The sequence below is a fragment of the Strongylocentrotus purpuratus genome, unplaced genomic scaffold, assembly GCF_000002235.5.
Source record: "Strongylocentrotus purpuratus isolate Spur 01 unplaced genomic scaffold, Spur_5.0 spur5_scaffold_19, whole genome shotgun sequence".
NCBI classification, from domain to species: Eukaryota; Metazoa; Echinodermata; class Echinoidea; order Camarodonta; family Strongylocentrotidae; genus Strongylocentrotus; species Strongylocentrotus purpuratus.
The window spans coordinates 1,074,306-1,092,096 of record NW_022145604.1 but is presented as its reverse complement, the minus strand read 5'-3'; the positions used below and the strand labels follow the sequence as shown (position 1 = coordinate 1,092,096).

Here is a 17,791-nt window from a genome sequence, read left to right as displayed (position 1 = left end):
ACCGTCGCGTGGTGGAGGAGGAGGAGGGGAAGAACCGTCGCGTGGTGGAGGAGGTGGAGGGGAAGAACCGTCGCGTGGTGGAGGAGGAGGAGGGGAAGAATCGTCACGTGGTGGAGGAGGTGGAGGGGAAGAACCGTCGCCTGGTGGTGGAGGAGAGGCAGCACGTTTGCTTCGTGGAGGAGGAGGAGGAGGAGGAGGGGAAGAACCGTCACGTGGTGGAGGAGGAGGAGGCGAAGAACCGTCGCGTGGTGGAGGAGGAGAGGCAGAACGTTTGTTTGGTGGAGGAGGAGGAGGGGCAGAACCGTCGCGTGGTGGAGGAGGTGGAGGGGAAGAACCGTCGCCTGGTGGTGGAGGAGAGGCAGCACGTTTGCTTGGTGGAGGAGGAGGAGAACCGTCGCGTGGTGGAGGAGGAGGAGGGGAAGAACCGTCGCGTGGTGGAGGAGGTGGAGGGGAAGAACCGTCGCGTGGTGGAGGAGGAGGAGGAGGGGAAGAATCGTCGCGTGGTGGAGGAGGTGGAGGGGAAGAACCGTCGCCTGGTGGTGGAGGAGAGGCAGCACGTTTGCTTGGTGGAGGAGGAGGAGGAGGAGGAGGGGAAGAACCGTCACGTGGTGGAGGAGGAGGAGGGGAAGAACCGTCGCCTGGTGGAGGAGGAGAGGCAGCACGTTTGTTTGGTGGAGGAGGAGGAGAACCGTCGCGTGGTGGAGGAGGAGGAGGGGAAGAACCGTCGCGTGGTGGAGGAGGTGGAGGGGAAGAACCGTCGCGTGGTGGAGGAGGAGGAGGAGGGGAAGAATCGTCGCGTGGTGGAGGAGGTGGAGGGGAAGAACCGTCGCCTGGTGGTGGAGGAGAGGCAGCACGTTTGCTTGGTGGAGGAGGAGGAGGAGGAGGCGGGGAAGAACCGTCACGTGGTGGAGGAGGAGGAGGCGAAGAACCGTCGCGTGGTGGAGGAGGAGAGGCAGAACGTTTGTTTGGTTGAGGAGCAGGGTCAGAACCGTTGTTCGGTGGAGGAGGGGCAGACCCGTTGCTTGGAGGTGGAGGAGGTGGACCAGTACTGTTGCCTGGTCTTGGTCTTGGTCTCTGTGGCCGATCGCTGTTTGCTGTACGAATTTAAGAGAAAAATACGGACCAACTAAAAACATATTTCTGCACAGTCTTATATGAAATGTTGTTAACGTACAATTTCTTTATTCGCCTCACATAACTGCTCAGTTTTTAATGCCATTGATATCTTCAACAAATACCCTTTCAGATTTAGCACATGAAAAGCTTAGAAAGTTCCCCGTATCGATGATCCTAATATGTTTATACTTACGAGGCCGTGCGGCACAAACAGCAGCAAGTACCAGGATGACCAAGAGTCCGCTGAGAATGATTCGGCCTGCCATGATGATATTGATGATATCAGCTTGGAGCGGTGATTGGTTGCTTGTGATCAGTATCTGGAAGGACACTGATTATGGCTTTCGTGGTTCTACCAGCCCTCTTTTTATACATTTCCCAAGTCTGAATTTTTTAAGGTAGATCCTAAAAGGTATATCATTCAGAGTGTGCGAAGTGTTAGATTTCAAGGCGCAATGTTTATCAATCCTCACATGTTTCTGTCTACTTCTCTTAGAAGGCGACACATTACCATTTCTTCTAACTGTTTCTGAGAAAACGGCGTTTCCGATCCTTTTCCATCAGTTCGTGTTTAGTTTGTCTGTATTGTCTAATGGATTTTATTTCATTTATATTGGAGCGGTGTTCTTAATTATGAGCAAACGTCTGCGTTTGTTTTATCCTTTGATTATGTAGTCCCACCACAAACTTTTTAGATGACATGAGTTGCAATGACGTAGCGTGGGCTAAGCAAGGGGGGGGGGCGATGGTATCAGTGTCTGGCACTTCTTTTTGTTCCGGTGGAAGAAATGTGAATAAAAAGGTTTCAATTAATTGGACGGAGGTGGAGGAAGTCCTCTCACCTCTTTTCCGTGTTCCCCCTCTTTCTGTCTCTCTGCTTCTCTCTTTCTCCCCTCTCTGTCTCTATCTGTCTGTCTTAGTCTGTAATGTGTATTTGACTTCTCACTCAAACACAATTACATATTTCCAATTTTTTTTCTCTATTCTTTCTTTCTATCTTTATCTAGTCACGTCAGTTCATGGAATACAAAATCTAGGTATAATACCTATGATAGATGCATTCGCTTTTATTTCTTTTTTAAGTACTGTAACCAGCAATAATAAATGCATTCGTTCATCATTATGAATGTTGCATGTTGGATTTGTATTGCACAGGTCGTATCTATTTACAAGCATTTACTGGAATGCTTAATTTTATGACAAAACTTTAAGTGATTTCACATTTTATTATTATTTTGTAGAATAGAGATATAGGGGAGGGGCAGAAGAAGTGCAACATCACTTCAGTACTTGAGAAACTCTCGGATCCTGATCGAAACCTCCTCACCTCAACACAATATTACCATGGCAACTGAAGGTGACATTACTGATGTAGAAGAAAGCCTCCGTGAAGATGCTATTGAATGTCGTTGGTAGTAGGGTAGGTAGCTCCTCTGGAAAGGAACCTTGGGTGACCGATGAACATGGGATTATAAAGAATGAGGACAGTGGTAGCGGGATAATGGAAGATGAGAACGAACCTTCCACCTTTAAATCAGTAACCTCTCACCCCCAGAACACGAAGATCAAGAAGCGGCTATGACGTACGAGGATGACAGCTTCGAGAGTGATAACGATGAGGAGGATGAGGAGGAGGATACCCCCTGGACAACCATCCTCTGGGACAACTATCCTAGGGGGTAGTTATCTGGGGGTATTTGTCCAGGGGTATTTGTCCGGGGTTAGTTATCCTAGGGGGTAGTTGGCTGGGGGTAGATGTCTGGTGGTAGTTGTCCGGGGAGTATTTGTCCTAGAAGTAGTCGTCCTAGAAGGTAGTTGCTCTAGGGGGTAGTTTTCCTAGAGGGTGGTTATCCTTGGGGTGGTTATCCGGGAATGGTTGTCCGGGGGGTAGGTGTCCAGATACGCACGACAGATCGCCATGTGTGATCGCCAGACTGTGCAGACACACACTGCATACATTATTTTGATTCAAACTGTATGCCTGTTCTTGCTTCAATGGATCTATAGTACTTTATTTATAAATATATAAAGATTAGCTCAAGTGATCCCAATTCTAATGAATCAATATGGATAAACCTGTGCTTTAATTGACTAGTTACTGGTGCAATTATACAATTTCCACACAACTGCGCCAGGAGTGTCATTTTTGACAAACATGGCGCATAAGAAATGTTCTCGTTTAGTATTATTATTATTATTACTCTCTTAGTTATGCACAGTCCCATTATATGTTATCTCTTTTCAGATTTAAAGTTTTTGCGCATACATCCTATCTTAGTCATGTATATTTGGCAAATTGTTATTTTTCTGTGTAAAGGAAACTTTTATATTGACTCTGAAATGTCCAATATATAAATAACTTCCTTTCTTACTACATCCGATTGCTTTTCCTTCGTTGTCTTACTTTCATCATCATTCTTCTTCTCCAAGTCTTCCAGTTCCACTTTTCCATTCTTCTCTTGCCGTCCTCTCTTTCTCCCTTTTTTTTCTCTCTCGCTTTTAAATGTTCTCTCCCAGGCACTTTCTCTTTCTCTCAGTTTTGTTCAATTATGCTTCTATGATAGATCCTCGCATCATGTGTGTGACTGTGTTGAATTACATCGAGTAGCATTGTGAAATGGCATATAATTGCAGTATATATTATGGTTCGAAATCAAATATGCATTCTTAAAGCTACGATCACAAAGGTTCGTACGAACGATGCGTTAGTATGAATCTCTCTGTTTTTCCACTGTCTTCCCGAATTCCCGTTGGCCGAAAATCGTTCGTACGGCGCTCGTAGCAGTTCCTGTTGGCATTTCTGACCGAGAGTTAATGTTATTTTCAAAGTCGTAGTATTGTAGTAAGATGAAGTATTTATCTCAAAGGTGTAAACAGTTTCTACCAAACAATACTTCAATTCAATTTAATTTTATTTCATTTACATCTCTTTAAAAACACATTAAAAAGATATACAAACAAATCAGTATAAATTAAACAATATAAATATAAAAACATTCATCTACATTGACATTCAGTTTTTACTTGTCATAAACTTAGTTAATCAGCCTCGATTTCTATTTGAAATATTGATATTCCTCACTTAATAACAATTATAAAAATATAACGATTATGACGAATTTATATTTGTAACTTTAAATCCTTTGCAAGTATGGAATATGCAAGTCTATATTTAAGTTTAGTTGAAATGCTGTTTTAAATCTGGGCTTGTAAAATTTTCAATGTAATTTAGCTCTCTGGCGACCATTTTGCAGTTGTTTTAATGTACCATTCTACAACTACTGCTACTACTACTACTACTACTACTACTACTACTACTACTACTATTACTACCACTATTACTACTACTACTACCACTTCTTCTACTACTACTACTACTACTACTACTACTACTACTACTACTACTACTACTACTACTACTATTACTACTACTACTATTACTACTACTACTACTACTACTACTACTACTGCTACTACTACTTCTACCACTAATTCTATACTACTACTACTACTACTACTACTATTACTAATACTACTTCTACTACTACTACTACTACTACTACTACTACTACTACTACTACTACTATTAATACTACTACTACTACTACTACTTCTACTACTACTACTACTACTTCTTCTACTACTACTACTCTCTACTCTACTCTCTTTTTTTTTTCTCTCTCTCTTCTCTCTCTCTCTCTCTCTCTCTTTCTCTCTCTCTCTCTCTCTCTTTCTCTTTCTTAGAACTCTTCCATTTTTCTCTTCTTCAAGTTTGGTGCAAGCTGATTATGTAATTATGGTCTAAAATGTATAGGTCTTTTTTTCCCTTTTCATTCTAGCTTAGATATTTTTTTGTAATATTCGTGTTAGCTTTTCTTCTGTAAAGTAATTAAGGAGTGGGTTCTGCAACAAGTTTATGTAGTCTGAATTAAAATCAATCTTGTTTTAGAATGAGTGAAGTAACGTCCATAATAAGCTATACAATGAAATGTCAGTTGGTGTGTTCTGTTCATAAGATAAGTAAGTACTCCCATTTTTGTAACCTTAATATACCAAGCCGTCTGAGGTGACAGTTATCACATCCACTCTCCCCTCTGTTAACCAATTGAGACCAGATGGAGTGAGTGAGAGAGAGAGAGAGAGAGAGAGAGAGGGAGAGAGAGAGAGAGAGAGAGAAAGATGGGGGAGAGAGAGAGGTTGAGACAGATACAGCTGAGAGGGAGGGAGAGAGAGATTGTGGAATGATAAAATGGAGAGGGGAGGAGGGAGGAAAAATATAGGAGGAGTAATAGAAAATAGAGGTTCGGGGGGGGGGCGGTGAACTTGTTCAATATTTCAATATTTCAAAATTTAGCTCCTCTTATTTATAGCTAGGAATAGCCATCACTCCTCAGCTTTCACTATGTTGTAAAATTAGTTTTTGTTGATGTTATATATCATTTACCTTATATCTACATATATGTACTTTTAATGCCCTGCATTTTCCAGTAAAATGGAATTGTCCTGGGCTATTGTTCTCCTTTGTTGTGCAAGTTTGAACAATAAAGTGATGTTAAAAAAAAAAAAACAACTAACATACATCTTACATGTACTTTGATGAAGAAAATAATATTTGAAAGTGGAAAACAGCGAGGAAGAAAAAGAAATCACCCATCGAGGGAGGGGGGGGGGGGAGGACCTGTCTTACTTTACAAGGAGGTGTGAGAAGTCATTTTCCCTTCTCCCTTCAATTTCCTATTCTCTCGTTTTTCCTTTCCCCCTCCCTCTCTTTTCACTTTTCTTCCTCTATCTCTCACCCTTTACACACTCTCTCTCTCTCTCTCTCTCTCTCTCTTTCTCTCTCTTCCTCTCTCTGTATACATACATACACCCTTACATAACCCTTGCGTTCACCTTTACATACATACACTCATTCGTACAGGGGTGGATAAGTGTTTGTTTTTGTGTGTATAACACACCCTCACGCACACACCACCCACCCTCATTTCTAGGCCTTTACACACGAACCAATTTCATATCCTCCCGAGAAGAGCATGAAGACTGTTAAACTAATAATACAAATGACCTGTAAGAAAGAAATAAAAAAGCCACTTGACTTTTATATTTTGCAAAGATTTTTATTTCATGACAATTTATATACTAATCACGTCTGCAAGTAATGGTATCCTTACTCCTTTTTGAAAGAGAAAGATGATATCCTTCAAAGAAAATAATATTTCATGAATATGTAATGATGATTATCGAATCATCCAAGATGTCACCTGGTATAATGAATTCGCAAAGGAGTTTTCGTTGCTGTATGAAGCAAATAAACTAAATTACACAATTCAAAACGACTATCAAACCATTGGTGACCAGTGACAGTTAGTTCTTGAGGATCAAAAAAAGTTCAGGAGTCAATGGATTAAATAAAATCCTGTGAGTAGGCTACATTTTTGTTTGAAGCAAAGTGAATGCGTGTAGTCGGTTACTCTATCACCCGATCAAAGAATTATGAAATAAGTGATGTAACTTTGCACTTTATTTTCATTACATCCGTTTAGTTTTACCCAATCTTTCATCTCTTATCATTTCATGATCGTATAGAAGAAAAACAAAACTACATGAAAGGCCTAGATCATCATAAGGAAACTCATATTTAAGATTGGTTGCCATTCGTTGTCGTTAATGGTAAAAGACTAAATTCGTTGTCATTTGATAAACAGCAGTCTTCTAGTCCTGCGTGGAATCAGCTTTTCGTTCGTCTACACTTGGTTTGGGTTTGGAGGAGAAGGCCTCTCTAAAAGGACGAAATGAAGGATATGGTTAAATTATGGTTTCTTTTCTAGTGTCTGTGACGACTCGTCTAGCTTTAGACATACTCATGAAATGATTTCTCATGCTGCTTATTCGCCTATCGCACTCTTAATATGATATCACATCTGAATAATATCTTCATGCATTTGACATGAAAACAGGAACATTTTTCCCATTTTGATAAAGTTTGGTTTTACGACTAGTTGAAACAACTTAAAACAGACGGCAATATTAGTGCAATATGTTTTGAACAGATTTTCATTTAACATTAAGGTTTTTTCCAGAAAAGGATATGATTTGTCTTCAACGATCCTACATGAATGGGGGTAACCTTGCTGTGTAACCAAATATATAAAAGAGATGAATACTCTACTTACATGTTGAAGGGGGTCCACTAGGAGGCGGTGGAGGGGCAGAACCGTCACGTGGTGGAGGAGGAGGAGGGGAAGAACCGTCGCGTGGTGGAGGAGGTGGAGGGGAAGAACCGTCGCGTGGTGGAGGAGGTGGAGGGGAAGAACCGTCGCGTGGTGGAGGAGGAGGAGTGGAAGAACCGTCGCGTGGTGGAGGAGGAGGAGGGGAAGAACCGTCGCGTGGTGGAGGAGGTGGAGGGGAAGAACCGTCACCTGGTGGAGGAGGAGAGGCAGCACGTTTGTTTGGTGGAGGAGGAGGAGGGGAAGAACCGTCGCGTGGTGGAGGAGGAGGAGGGGAAGAACCGTCGCGTGGTGGAGGAGGAGAGGCAGCACGTTTGCTTGGTGGAGGAGGTGGAGGGGAAGAACCGTCGCGTGGTGGAGGAGGAGGAGGTGAAGAACCGTCGCGGGGTGGTGGAGGAGGAGGGGAAGCACCGTCGCGTGGTGGAGGAGGTGGAGGGGAAGAACCGTCGCCTGGTGGAGGAGGAGAGGCAGCACGTTTGTTTGGTGGAGGAGGAGGAGGGGAAGAACCGTCGCGTGGTGGAGGAGGAGGAGGGGAAGAACCGTCGCGTGGTGGAGGAGGTGGAGGGGAAGAACCGTCGCGCGTGGTGGAGGAGGAGGAGGGGAAGAATCGTCGCGTGGTGGAGGAGGTGGAGGGGAAGAACCGTCGCCTGGTGGTGGAGGAGAGGCAGCACGTTTGCTTGGTGGAGGAGGAGGAGGAGGAGGAGGAGGTGGAGGAGGCGAAGAACCGTCGCGGGTGGAGGAGGAGAGGCAGAACGTTTGTTTGGTGGAGGAGGAGGAGGGGCAGAACCGTCGCGTGGTGGAGGAGGTGGAGGGGAAGAACCGTCGCGTGGTGGAGGAGGTGGAGGGGAAGAACCGTCGCCTGGTGGTGGAGGAGAGGCAGCACGTTTGCTTGGTGGAGGAGGAGGAGGAGGAGGAGGGGAAGAACCGTCACGTGGTGGAGGAGGAGGAGGGGAAGAACCGTCGCGTGGTGGAGGAGGAGAGGCAGCACGTTTGCTTGGTGGAGGAGGTGGAGGGGAAGAACCGTCGCGTGGTGGAGGAGGAGGAGGGGAAGAACCGTCGCGGGGTGGTGGAGGAGGAGGGGAAGCACCGTCGCGTGGTGGAGGAGGAGGAGGGGAAGAACCGTCGCGTGGTGGAGGAGGAGGAGGGGAAGAACCGTCGCGTGGTGGAGGAGGAGAGGCAGAACGTTTGTTTGGTTGAGGAGCAGGGTCAGAACCGTTGTTCGGTGGAGGAGGGGCAGACCCGTTGCTTGGAGGTGGAGGAGGTGGACCAGTACTGTTGCCTGGTCTTGGTCTTGGTCTCTGTGGCCGATCGCCGTTTGCTGTATGAATTTAAGAGAAAAATACGGACCAACTAAAAACATATTTCTGCATAGTCTTATATGAAATGTTGTTAACGTACAATTTCTTTATTCGCCTCACATGACTGCTCAGTTTTAATGCCATTGATATCTTCAACAAATACCCTGTAAGATTTAGCACATGAAAAGCTTAGAAAGTTCCCCGTATCGATGATCCTAATATGTTTATACTTACGAGGCCGTGCGGCACAAACAGCAGCAAGTACCAGGATGACCAAGAGTCCGCTGAGAATGATTCGGCCTGCCATGATGATATTGATGATATCAGCTTGGAGTGGTCTTTGGTTGCTTGTCGTATCTGGAAGGACACTGACTATGGCTTTCATGGTTCTACCATCCCTCTTTTTATACATTTCCCACGTCTGAATTTTTTAAGGTAGATCCTAAAAGGTATATCATTCAGAGTGTGCGAAGTGTTAGATTTCAAGGCGCAATGTTTATCAATTCTCACATGTTTCTGTCTACTTCTCTTAGAAGGCGACACATTACCATTTCTTCTAACTGTTGCTGAGAAAACGGTGTTTCCGATCATTTTCCATCTGTTCGTGTTTAGTTTGTCTGTGTTGTCTAATGGAATTTATGTCATTTATATTGGAGCGGTGTTCTTATTTATGAGCAAACGTCTGCGTTTGTTTTATTCTTTGATTATGTAGTCCCACCACAAACTTTTAGATGACATGAGTTGCAATGACGTAGTGTGGGCTAAGCAAGGGGGGGGGGGGCGATGGTATCAGTGTCTGGCACTTCTTTTTGTTCCGGTGGGAGAAATGTGAATAGAAAGGTTTCAATTAATTGGACGGAGGTGGAGGAAGTCCTCTCACCTCTTTTCCGTGTTCCCCCTCTTTCTGTCTCTTTGCTTCTCTCTTTCTCCCCTCTCTGTCTATATCTGTCTGTCTTAGTCTGTAATGTGTATTTGAATTCTCACTCAAACACAATTACATATTTCCAATTTTTTTCTCTATTCTTTCTTTCTTCTATCTTAATCTAGTCACGTAAGTTCATGGAATACAAAATCTAGGTATAAATTTGCACAAAACAAACGTCTTTAATCCGTTACTACTGAATTATCTGATTCCCATAGACTTAACACAGAGACCACCAGGTTCCAGTAAACAATGGGTTAATATAAATACCTATGATAGGAGCATTCACATTTTTTCCTTTTCAGTGCTGTAATCAACACTAATAAATGCATTCTTACATTATTATGAATGCTGATTGTTTGATTTCTATTGCACATGTAGTATCTATTTACAAGCATTTCCTGGAATGCTTAATTTTATGACAAAACTTTAAGTGATTTAACATTTTAGTATGATTTTGTAGAATGGAGATATAGGGAGGGGCAGGAGAAGTGCAACAGCACTTCAGTACTTGAGAGACTCTCGGAACCTGATCGAAACCTCCTCACATCAACACAATATTACCATGGCAACTGAAGGTGACTTTACTGATGTAGAGGAAAGCCTCCATGAAGATGCTATTGAATGTCGTTGGTAGAAGGGCAGGTAGCTCCTCTGGAAAGGAACCTTGGGTGACTGATGAAGATGGGATTATAATGAATGAGGACAGTGGTAGCGGGATAATGGAAGATGAGAACGAACCTTCCACCTTTAAATCAGTAACTTCTCACCCCCATAACACGAAGATCAAGAAGCGGCTATGTCGTACGAGGATGACGGCTTCAAGAGTGATAACGAAAGGGAGGATGTGGATGACTAAAGCGTGTTCACGACAGGGTTCTAGGACACCTACCCCCTGGACAACCATCCTCTGGGACAAGTATCCTAAGGGGTAGTTATCTGGGGGTATTTGTCCACGGGTATTTGTCCGGGGTTAGTTATCCTAGGGGGTAGTTGTCTGGGGGTAGATGTCTAATGGTAGTTGTCCGGGGAGTAGTTGTCCTAGAAGTAGTCGTCCTAGAAGGTAGTTGCTCTAGGGGGTAGTTTTCCTAGAGGGTGGTTATCCTTGATCTTTTTATCCGGGGTTGGTTGTCCGGGGGTAGGTGTCCAGATACGCACGACAGATCGCCATGTGTGATCGTCAGACTGTGCAGACACACACTGCATACATTATTTTGATTCATGTTTGATTCCACAACTCTTATTCAAACTGTATGCCTGTTCTTGCTTCAATGGATCTATAGTACTTTATTTATAAATATATAAAGATTAGCTCAAGTGATCCCAATTCTAATGAATCAATATGGATAAACCTGTGCTTTAATTGACTAGTTACTGGTGCAATTATACAATTTCCTCACAACTGCGCCAGGAGTGTCATTTTTGACAAACATGGCGCATTATAAATGTTCTCTATTAGTATTATTAGTATTTCTCTCTTAGTTAGCACATTCCCTTAATATGTTATCTCTTTTTTTAGATTTAAAATTTTTGCGCATACATCCTATCTTGTCATGTATATTTGGCAAATTGTTATTTTTCTGTGTAAAGGAAACTTTTATATTGACTCTGAAATGTCCAATATAAAAATAATTTCCTTTCTTACTACATCCGATTGCTTTTCCTTCGGTGTCTTACTTTCATCATCATTCTTCTTCTCCATGTCTTCCAGTTCCACTTTTCCATTCTTCTCTTGCCGTCCTCTCTCTCTCCCTTTTTTCTCTCTCTCTTTAAAATGTTCTCTCCCAGGCACTTTCTCTTTCTCTCACTTTTGTTCAATTATGCTTCTATGATAGATCCTCGCATCATGTGTGTGACTGTGTTGAATTACATCGAGTAGCATTGTGAAATGGCATATAATTTGCAGTATATTATGGTTCGAAATCAAATATGCATTCTTAAAGCTACGATCACAAAGGTTCGTACGAACGATGCGTTAGTATGAATCTCTCTGTTTTTCCATTGTCTTCCCGAATTTCCGTTGGCCCAAAATCGTTCGTACGGCGCTCGTAGCAGTTCCTATTGGAGTTTCTGACCGAGAGTTAAGGTTAATTTCAAAGTCTGGTATTATAGTAAGATGAAGTATTTATCTCAAAGGTGTAAACAGTTTCTACCAAACAATACTTCAATTCAATTTAATTCAATTTTATTTCCCATCTCTTTAAAAACACATCAAAAGATGTACAAATAAATCAGTATAAATTAAACAATATAAATATAAAAACATTCATCGACATTGACATTCAGTTTTTACTTGTCATAAACTTAATTAATCAGCCTCGATTTCTATTTGAAATATGGATATTCCTCACTTAATAACAATTATAAAAAGATAACGATAATGACGAATTTATATTTGTAACTTCAAATCCTTTGCAAATATGGAATATATATTCCATATTTAAGTTTAGTTAAAATGCTGTTTTAAATCTGAGCATGTAAAATTTGTAATGTAATTTAGCTCTCTGGCGACCATTTTGCAGTTGTTTTAATGTACCATTCTACTACTACTACTACTACTACTACTACTACTACTACTACTACTACTACTACTACTACTACTAATACTACTACTACCACTACTACTACTACTACTACTATACTACTACTGCTACTACTACTTCTACCAATATTTCTACTATTACTACTACTACTACTACTACTACTACTACTACTACTACTACTACTACCACTACTTCTATTACTACTACTACTACTACTACTACTACTACTACTACTTCTACTACTTCTATTACTACTACTACTACTACTATTACTACTACTACTACTACTACTACTACTACTACTACTACTACTACAACTACTACTACTACTACCACTACTTATATTACTACTACTATTACTACTACTACTACTACTACTACTACTGCTACTACTACTACTACTACTACTACTACTACTACTACTTCTACTACTACTAATATACGTCAATCCAAGAAGTGCAGATGGGAGTAGGAGCAGCACAAGGGCGTGTCAATTTGACATTGTGAGCAGTTGTTTTCCTGTCAATGTATCACACATGTATCCGCCATTAATTGTACTATCTATAAATTGTGAAAATAATGTATATTTTAAATATATACTTCAAAACATAACAACAGAACAATTGTACGGTTGGATTAGTTAGGATATCAATATTTTAAATCTACTAAGAACGTTGATGCATTTGATGAGTAAAGAGTGTTTACAAATTTGCTTCCAGTCGCTTCTAGGTTAGCAAAGGATGTTATAATATCCTCTGTAAAAGTGTTTACACGAAATTATATTATATAATTACTTGTATTTCTATTTGTATAGAACATCTAATGATAAATTACACCTGTAAAACCAGATTAACACATTTAGAACACTGAGGTTCATGAATACATAGACTAACTGCAACAAGTTTATGTAGTCTGAATTAAAATCAATCTTGTTTTAAAATGAGTGAAGTAATGTCCATAATAAACTATACAATGAAATGTCAGTTGGTATGTTCTGTTCATAAGATAAGTAAGTACTCCCATTTTTGTAACCTTAATATATTAAGCCGTCTGAGGTGACAGATATCACATCCACTGTCCCCTCTGTTAACCAATTGAGACCAGATGGAGAGTAAGAGAGAGAGAGAGAGAGAGAGAGAGGGAGAGAGCGAGGGAGAGAGAGAGAGAGAGAGAGAGAGGGAGAGAAAGATGGGGGAGAGAGAGAGGTTGAGACAGATACAGCTGAGAGGGAGGGAGAGATTGTGGAATGATAAAATGGAGAGGGGTGGAGGGAGGAAAAAATATAGGAGGAGTAATAGGAAATAGAGGTTCGGGGGGGGGGGGCGGTGAACTTGTTTTACTAACATACATCTTACATGTACTTTGATGAAGAAAATAATATTTGAAAGTGGAAAACAGCGAGGAAGAAAAAGAAATCCCCCATCGAGGGGGGGGGGGGGGACCTGTCTTACTTTACAAGGAGGTGTGAGAAGTCATTTTCCCTTCTCCCTTCAATTTCCTATTCTCTCGTTTTTCCTTTCCCCTCCCGCTCTTTTCACTTTTCTTCCTCTATCTCTCACCCTTTACACACTCTCTCTCTCTCTCTTTCTCTCTCTCTTCCTCTCTCTGTATACATACATACACCCTTACATAACCCTTGCGTTCACCTTTACATACATACACTCATTCGTACAGGGGTGGATAAGTGTGTGTTTTTGTGTGTATAACACACCCTCACGCACACACCACCACCCTCATTTCTAGGCCTTTACACACGAACCAATTTCATATCCTCCCGGGAAGAGCATGAAGACTGTTAAACTAATAATAAAAATGACTTGTAAGAAAGAAATAAAAAAGCCACTTGACTTTTATATTTTGCAAAGATTTTAATTTCATGACAATTTATATACTAATCACGTCTGCAAGTAATGGTATCCTTACTCCTTTTTGAAAGAGAAAGATGATATCCTTCAAAGAAAATAATATTTCATGAATATGGAATGATGATTATCGAATCATCAAAGATGTCACCTGGTATAATTAATTCGCAAAGGAGATTTCGTTGCTGTATGAAGCAAATAAACTAAATTACACAATTCAAAACGACTATCAAACCATTGGTGACCAGTGACAGTTAGTTCTTGACGATCAAGAAAGTTCAGGAGTCAATGGATTAAATAAATCCTGTGAGTAGGCTACATTTTTTCTTATTTTCTGCATCAAAGTGAATGCGCGTAGCCGGTTACTCTATCACCTGATCAAAGAATTATGAAATAAGTGATGTAACTTTGCACTTGATTTTCATTGCATCCGTTTAGTTTTACCCAATCTTTCATCTCTTATCATTTCATGATCGTATAGAAGAAAAACAAAACTACATGAAAGGCCTAGATCATCATAAGGAAACTCATATTTTAAATTGGTTGCCATTCGTTGTCGTTAATGGTAAAAGACTAAATTCGTTGTCATTTGATAAACAACAGTCTTCTAGTCCTGCGTGGAATCAGCTTTTCGTTCGTCTACACTTGGTTTGGGTTCGGAGGAGAAGGCCTCTCTAAAAGGACGAAATGAAGGATATGGTTAAATTATGGTTTCTTTTCTAGTGTCTGTGACGACTCGTCTAGCTTTAGACATACTCATGAAATGATTTCTCATGCTGCTTATTCGCCTATCGCACTCTTAATATGATATCACATCTGAATAATATCTTCATGCATTTGACATGAAAACAGGAACATTTTCCCATTTTGATAAAGTTTGGTTTTACGACTAGTTGAAACAACTTAAACAGACGGCAATATTAGGGCAATCTGTATTGAACAGATTTTCATTTAACATTAAGGTTTTTCCAGAAAAGGATATGATTTGTCGTCAACGATCCTACATGAATGGGGGTAACCTTGCTGTATAACCAAATATATAAAAGAGATGAATACTCTACTTACATGTTGAAGGGGTCCACTAGGAGGCGGTGGAGGGGCAGAACCGTCACGTGGTGGAGGAGGAGGAGGGGAAGAACCGTCGCGTGGTGGAGGAGGTGGAGGGGAAGAACCGTCGCGTGGTGGAGGAGGGCGAGGGGAAGAACCGTCGCGTGGTGGAGGAGGTGGAGGGGAAGAACCGTCGCCTGGTGGAGGAGGAGAGGCAGCACGTTTGCTTGGTGGAGGAGGAGGAGGGGAAGAACCGTCGCGTGGTGGAGGAGGAGGAGGGGAAGAACCGTCGCGTGGTGGAGGAGGTGGAGGGGAAGAACCGTCGCGTGGTGGAGGAGGGCGAGGGGAAGAACCGTCGCGTGGTGGAGGAGGGCGAGGGGAAGAACCGTCGCCTGGTGGAGGAGGAGAGGCAGCACGTTTGCTTGGTGGAGGAGGTGGAGGGGAAGAACCGTCGCGTGGTGGAGGAGGAGGAGGCCGGGAAGAACCGTCGCGTGGTGGAGGAGGTGGAGGGGAAGAACCGTCGCGTGGTGGAGGAGGAGGAGGGGAAGAACCGTCGCGTGGTGGAGGAGGAGGTGGGGAAGAACCGTCGCGTGGTGGAGGAGGAGGAGGGGAAGAACCGTCGCGTGGTGGAGGAGGGCGAGGGGAAGAACCGTCGCCTGGTGGAGGAGGAGAGGCAGCACGTTTCCTTGGTTGAGGAGGAGGAGGGGAAGAACCGTCGCGTGGTGGAGGAGGGCGAGGGGAAGAACCGTCGCGTGGTGGAGGAGGGCGAGGGGAAGAACCGTTGCGTGGTGGAGGAGGTGGGCCGGTGCCATTACCTGGTCTCGGCCGAGGTGGGCCAGTACTGTTGCCTGGTCTTGGTCTTGGGCTTGGTCTCTGTGGCCGATCGCCGTTTGCTTTACGAATTTAAGAGAAAAAATACGGACCAACTAAAAACATACTTCTGCACAGTCTTATATGAAATGTTGTTAACGTACATGCACTTTATTCGCCTCATATGACTGCTCAGTACCTAATGCCATTGATATCTTTAACAAATACCCTTTTAGATTTAGCACATGGAAAGCTTGAAAAGTTCCCCGTATCGATGATCCAAATATGTTTATACTTACGAGCCTGTGCGGCACAAATAGCAGCAAGGACAAGGATGACAAAGAGTCCGCTGAGAATGATTCGGCCTGCCATGATGATATTGATGATATCAGCTTGGAGTTGTCTCTGACTATGGCTTTCATGGTTCTACCAGCCTTCTTTTTATACATTTCCCAAGTCTGAATTTTTTAAGGTAGATCCTAAAAGGTATATCATTCAGAGTGTACGAAGTGTTAGATTTCAAGGCGCAATGTTTACAAATCCTCACATGGTTATGTCTACTTCTCTTAGATGGCGACACATTACCATCCCTTCTAACTGTTGATGAGAAAACGGCGTCTCCGATCATTGTCCATCTGTTCGTGTTTAGTTTGTCTGTATTGTCTAATGGATTTAATTTCGTTTATATTGGAGCGGTGTTCTTTTTAATGAGCTTTGATTATGTAGTCCTACGCAAACTTTTTAGAGGACATGAGTTGCAATAGCGTAGTGTGGGCTAAGCAAGAGGGGGGGGGGGGGGGCGCTGGTATCAGAGTCGTGCACATACTTTTGTTTTCGTGGGAGAATGGTGAATAAAAAGGCTTCCAATTAATTGGATGGAGGTGAAGGAAGTTCTTTCACCTCTCTCCCGTGTTCCGCCTCTCTCTGTCTCGCTGCCTCTCTCTTTCTCCCCTCTCTGTCTCTATTTGTCTTTCTCTGTCTGTATGTGTATTTGCATTCGAAGGGGGAGGGTGGTGGTGTAGATAGTGGTGTAAATGGTGATGACGAAAGATTTAACATCCTGTCCCTCTCTCTCTCTCTCTCTCTCTCTCTCACACTTAACAAAGGGGACATTAGCCTTTTGACAAGGCCTCGTGACTCTGGCTAAGCGGCTGAGATGAGTCTAGATACCCGGGGTGAATGCGCTGTTAATAGGAACTCTTAGAATTGCACGTCTACAGCTGTGACTGCAACGTGTGACGTCATTTTAAGGCACTGCGCATGCGTTACGTAGTCTCAGTCGGCGATCGAGAATGCGTCAACCTTGAATTTTCTAAATCTAGTACACACATACATACAAACATATTGATATTTATATAGCGCCTTTACATGCTCAATGTACTAGTATGCCGCGTGCGCATACAATATTCAGTTCCTCACGTAGACAAAGGAACATTCCTTCCCTGCTATTATGTAAAAATGTGTAGAACAGGTGTCACATGCATATTCACCTGTTCTACACATTTTTACATAATAGCAGTGAAGGGGTGTTCTTTTGTTAATGGTAGAGTGAGGAACTGTATATTTTGTCCTCTTTCTTTGTCCGTGATATTCATAGTGTTACTTCCTGCATGCATGTACATGTATATCGTCGAGTGCAATCTGTAAGATTTCTAATTGTAGTTAAGTACGTTGACACGCATGATCAGTCGGCGTTCGTCGTGTTCTCGTCCATTGAATTTAAAAGTCCCTATTCTCGCTTTGTCGTTCACTCGGGCTTTCGCGATTAGTCTCTTTTTTTAGTCGCTCGGCGTCTATCAGACATGTGACCTTGTTCAAAGGCTAAGGGGACAGTAGCTTTGATATCTGTCACCTCAGAAGGCTTACTATATTAAGGTTACAAAAACGCATCGTTCGTACGAACCTTTGTGATCGTAGCTTTAAGAATGCATATTTGATTTCAAACCATAATATACTGCAAATTATA

The 17,791-nt window shown here is 42.5% G+C and overlaps 2 long non-coding RNA genes across 2 annotated transcripts; both read right to left on the bottom strand.

Annotated features, from left to right (window-relative positions):
* Positions 1-6,653: 6,653 nt before the first annotated feature.
* Positions 6,654-7,391, bottom strand: LOC115925900. Its single transcript, XR_004064845.1, has 2 exons — positions 7,290-7,391; positions 6,654-6,895 (listed from the first exon to the last, which is right to left on the bottom strand). It is a non-coding gene; the product is annotated as an uncharacterized LOC115925900 (long non-coding RNA).
* Positions 7,392-14,333: 6,942 nt separating this feature from the next.
* On the bottom strand, positions 14,334-15,345 carry LOC115925899. Its single transcript, XR_004064844.1, has 2 exons — positions 15,034-15,345; positions 14,334-14,642 (listed from the first exon to the last, which is right to left on the bottom strand). It is a non-coding gene; the product is annotated as an uncharacterized LOC115925899 (long non-coding RNA).
* Positions 15,346-17,791: the final 2,446 nt, after the last annotated feature.